Below are 6,000 nucleotides of genomic sequence, written 5' to 3' on the forward strand. Positions count from 1 at the left end.
TATGAAATATAAATGTTGTATTGCTACTTATCATACAGTTGATTTACATGTATATGAGAGGTGTATTCTATGTGTTTTAGGCAGACAAGCCTTGATAATACGAGTTCAATATTGACGGTGTGCTGTTTGAACAAGAATTAATTTTTCTTCGGCTGTGTTGTCTTGTACGCATTATATTTGCATTTATGGCATGTTCTGTACATCAAAGGTTAAGCTGCAAACTCCCCAGAAAGGGGCCGTTAATTTCGTTGGGAGAACACGGTCCAGATTATTTTTCTCTTGAATGCAGTTTTTGATCTCAGGTTTACGTGTCGGGCAGCGGTTCCATACCTGATGTGTATTGGTGAAGGATATTGTGTGTTTTGAATGTAGCTGTGTTTATGTCACACTATTTGTAATATACTGCCGTGTGTCGACACTGCGACCGGACCAGTATGCATGTGATGTTTGTTGTTTGTGTATTGGTATGTAATGTTATCATTGCATGGGGAGAACAAGAAGGGAATGGGACCACGTCCCTCACAAAGCCTTATTTAAACTACTTCCGGAGGTACATACAACATTTCATGTTAATGGTAGCGAGGCAAGGTCTGCCTTAGCCTAAACACAGATGTACACGAGGAAGAATTTCGGCAAAATGTCCACCATGGTCACAACCCCATTGAAGGAGAAATACACAGTAGATAGATGCGACACACAAGCTTCCTCCCTCATGTCATCGTAACCAGCTGCGGGGTCACGATAACCTTACTAGCGCTTCAGGAAATTCTTTTTGAGACCAAGGCGGGATATGGACTTACAATCATACAGTTGTGTGCCGTTGCGTGAAGCAAGCTGTTCCCAGCAGCTCAGCGGAATGTGACAGGGCCTTCAGTTGCTTAGTCTACTTCACAGGGATCTGAACACAGAGCGCTATCCCTCTACAGGTTTTGATCACAGTAGACATTTTTGCCGAAATTTACAGTATGTAACCATCTGTTTAGTTTAAGACCTCACCTCGCTACGGTTAACAAGTACGACAATATATGTTGGATAGTTAGCCTTTCACCCGACAGATGTCGTGATATGTTACATGTACCTTGGGAAGTAGTGTACATAATAGGGAAATGGGATTAGATCAACCAAAAAGCCTTAGTTAATCCCCTTTTGTATATACCACTCGTACAACTGTATATTCCTTACAAAGCCCTAGTACGTCCAACTGTATATTCCTTCACAACCCCTGTACACGCCGAATTGTATATTCCTTAACAACCCCTGTACACGTCGAATTGTATATTCTTTAACAGCCTCTGTACACGTACAATTGTAATATTCCTTAACAACCCATGTATACGTCGAATTGTATATTCCTTAACAACCCCTGTACATGTCGAATTGTATATTCCTTAACAAGTCCTGTACACGCCGAATTGTATATTCCTTAACAACTCCTGTACATGTCGAATTGTATATTCCTTAACAAGTCCTGTACACGCCGAATTGTATATTCCTTAACAACATGTGTATACGTCGAATTGTATAGTATATTCCTTAACAAGTCCTGTACACGTCGAATTGTATATTCCTTAACAACCTAAGTACACGTACAACTGTAATATTCCTTTACAACTGGCCCCTGCACACGTGCAGGTCCAGATATGGTTAGGGGGTGTTTTAAATGACTCACTGACTCTCAGGGATCCATTGTGACTACAGAAGTAGTACAGTAGAAGTATGCAAGTTGTCATGGGCACGAATACACAACAGAATGAATTTCTATGTCGACTTGGTTGCTGGGGTAGCATGATCTATGGTACATTCATGTTACTTGGTATTCAATCAATATCAGCACCAATCCGTGAAAGCAGATGTATGGACTGACCTCTCATATATCCTGCTGCTCAGGTTTACGGTCATGCTCCGTGGTTATGTGGGGCGATCGAGTGTCCTTAACCTTCTTATGTTTGAATTTATCTCACTTCACAGATGAATGCCGTTTTCTGATTGGCTAAGCGCTAGTCTATTATTTTCAATGTACCCCGCTTACAGGCGGTGTATTATTTTCAATTCAGGGAATTCCGAACTCTTCTGGTGCTTCATGGTAGTACTTTTTTTTATCTCGAATAACACTGAATCACACATAAAGCACGGAAATTACCGATATTTAGCGATTGAAAATCGATGGAAGGGAGATTACTCTAAATCTGTTTACCTTGTGTCGTCTGCAAAATGGCGATTAGCCGCGCATTCAACAAAAGTGCTCCAAACAGTTCAAAATTAAAATTCAGGTGTTCGGTAAGATAAATACGTTGTTCACTGGTCCATGGGCTCATGTACCCTCGAGTTTTATGTTCCTCGAGCCCACAGGGCGAGGGGAACATAAACAAACATGGGGTACATGAGCCCATGGCCCCCGAGGGACCAGTGAACACCTTATAGTGTAGTATAGCTGTATAATGATGACACAATGTATTAATGTATTAATGTGTCGGTGACTAATTTTGGACAGAAGTCTTTCTAACCAGTTTTTCTAAAATTAGCTGCCCACTGGTTCTTTCGTCACGTTTACATCGGTATCGCTTCCCATTGTTCATGGTTGAAATCGTAGAATAATAGAAGTGGGTGAAACAACCATCACATTTCTCATGTTTTACAACATCGTCAGAAAGACAGCAACTGAGAGCTAGTGTACTTTCAACAAATTCAAAGTCAGTATTGCTTATTTTTGAATATGTTCGTCGAACAAACAAATCAAAGTCACGAAGTCGGACATTGCTCTCCATTTCGGCGAGCACATTGTGAATTTGTGACATAAGATATGACCTTGCTAGTGACGTCATCACAGAGGTGTCAGTCAAAAGTAGGTGGAGTTCTAGGTCAGTTAGAATCTATGTAGAGAAATCTTAATGGCCGCTAAGATTTAACTACACAGATTCCAACTACTAGAAACTATGCTGCAGTGGTCTTCTCACACCCAATCGAGACAAGCCGTTAGTAGTGGCCACTTTAAACCCTGGTGTCTAGACCTGTTGACACCTGGACTAATTTTGCAGAGAGGACAGTATTATAATAATAATATTATTAATATTGATGTTAACACTGCTTTTACTTAACAATACATAACAGTTTCCTACTATTTCGAAAAGTCAGTGTAATTCATTTGCAGAAATTTTAGCAGATGTTTAAACTTAATCAATTTCGGAATTCATCCGTTGACTGTATAACTATTTCAATACTGTGTGTTGCTTTCACAGCAGTCCAATCATCTTCAAAACGATTCAGTGAACATATTTATTGGCGACGCTTTCAATCTTGATTTGTTTCAATAACCGCTGAAAACAGCATCAGAAATATGAAGTATTTTCCAAATGACAGACAGATGATCTGTGAAGCCTGTGAGCACAGTAACAGCTGCAGGTCAATGTAATATTCATGTGACACACTCGACAAGGTTGAACTTGTCATCAAACACCCTTCTCGTCATGTACTTTGAGTTAAAAGAGTCATGAAGATACTCCATCTGTCAGATATCCTCTGACTGCCAACCAACACTGCAAGAGAACATTTCTTACACGGATATCCCAACACGCATTGGAATGGTCATTTGGGAAGTAAATGTATATATTATTTATGGAAATGTTGTAATGTTTAATCAGAAAATGGGTTATACACATGCTAGTCCTCAATAGTGTGTCCACACGAGCCATAGTCCAAACCTTGTGACTGGCCTAAAATATTATTTGAACATTACACTGTTCAACCTCCTAAGTTTGAATTACCAACCGTGTAATTAAAGTGAATTAAATTTGGTCAGGGAGTGTGTAAGGTTTACGCAAGTTGCTAAGAATAGACGGTGAACATTTCAGAGGTAGCTGAGAAGTGTCTGGAACGCAGGAACGTTCAAACAGTGGTTGGGCCAGTTTCCTGTGGATGCATGTTCACGATGACAGAAACAAAACAGTTTATCAGTTTCTCGACAGATAGGAAAATATTTGTGGATCTGACATTATCATGGTTCCTTGACGGAATTCGAACCCGAGATCAGCGGATCCAACCAAATAGACACTGTGCCACCCGATCCTTCTAACATTACTGCTTCAATGTTGGTCTGTTATCTGTAACAAGAGGCTGTGCCAGTGCGCTGTTACCCTGTCTAACAGTTCCCGAACCACGTAATTTTATATATTCAGAGACTAAGCCTTAGTCTAGGGCTGTGTACATGACGGGGTTCAACTGAATACCCAGCACTGTGTATGTTATGACATTAACGTTGTATTTCAAATGTGAGCATTTAGTTCCAGCTGCATGTGCCAAATATCACTAAACATACATTAGAAAAACTTCCTTTTAGTCAGTTTGACAGACATACAGTTTGTTGCTTGTCATGTTTTCTAACCTACCCTCGCCCCTGCCAATAAACTGTCCGCTATGGCTGTCAACTGCAGTTAGAAGTATGTACATACATGCACATACGTGCTATGACGTACACCTTGCATAATCGTTTGTTTCAATACAGAAACGAAATCTACAATTAACAGCTGACAATCGAGTTAACATGATACATGACCATGATTGTCAATAGGTTGTAGCATGGCGGTATATAGCTGGCTGGTGGTAAACACAGCGTCTTGTCAGTGGAGTGATGATTGTCTGTATACTGTAGCATGGCAGTATTGAGCACGTCATAAACACAGGCTCATGTCAGTGCCGTGATGATTGTCTGTATGCTGTAGCATGGCAGTATAGGACACGTGCTAAACACAGGCTCATGTCAGGGTAGTGATGATTTTCTGTTTGTTGTAGCATGACATTCCATAGCACGAGATAAACACGTGCAGCGTTATGTCACAGTAACTTTAACCACTGTATCCAAAACAGTATCTAAGAAGTCAGATTTTTGTAATATTTTGTGCCATGTGAAAGGTACGTTGCTTTGACATATCGTTTTACATTATAAATTATATGCTTCTCTCGTGGGTAAACGGTCTGATGTACGCCTTTTTATGGCAGTGTCACCCGAGCCGGTAGGCGAGAGATGACACTGCTACAAAAAGAAGTACATCACACCGTTTTTCCAGAGGGAGAACCTTTCAGCGTATTTATCTTGCCGTCATGTTAACTGCACAAAATATAATTGTATCTTATTCTGAAGATCGATAAGCTTGCACCCCACTGTACGACATGCAAACAAAATGGCATCTGCCTCTCGACTGGATTTTTAACATCAGTGGAACGCATTCTCACAAACTTAAAACTGATATAAAAATGATTAATTACGTTGATTGTGCAAACGACTTAATGTATAAAAGAGTCACTGGGCACAAGTTATCCAATTTAGAAAAGCCCACTCCCGATAACTACACAATTCAACTTACAACAATGTACTCAAGAGACAGATATGGGCTAGGATGTGTACAACAGATATTAGCTGATTAAGATAATAAATGCATACATAGTGAACTAAAAAAAACCTAATCGAACCAGAGACCATTAAACATTATTAGTTTTCCTCTGAGCGAATGGTTTCTAACTCCGTGCACTGCATGCGTCATATTATGACGTCTTACGATTGCTGGCGATACAACATTTGGGCGGAGAGTTTGAGGGTTAACGTGGCAGCGTGTAATATTTTTTTCTAGTTTCCAGCCTCCTTGGGCGGATGACAGGAAATTTGTTAAAGCGGCATTCACCAATGAAATTAAAGTAATTTACACGATAGTGAGATAAATATTTGTATTTTATTCAATTATTATATACCCTATATTCTCGTAATCTATGGCCATGTAACACTTCATGTAACAATCCATGTAACAGTCCATGTAACCATGTAGTACAAGTCCAATTGAACAGTTCACGTAACAGTCCATGTAACCATGTAATACAAGTCCAATTGAACAGTTCATGCAACAGTCCATGTAACCATGTAATACAAGTCCAATTGAACAGTTCATGTAACAGTCCATGTAACCATGTAATACAAGTCCAATTGAACAGTCCATGTAACAGTCCATGTAACCG

This window comes from Haliotis asinina, chromosome 11 (genome assembly GCF_037392515.1).
Source record: "Haliotis asinina isolate JCU_RB_2024 chromosome 11, JCU_Hal_asi_v2, whole genome shotgun sequence".
In the NCBI taxonomy this organism is placed as follows: Eukaryota; Metazoa; Mollusca; class Gastropoda; order Lepetellida; family Haliotidae; genus Haliotis; species Haliotis asinina.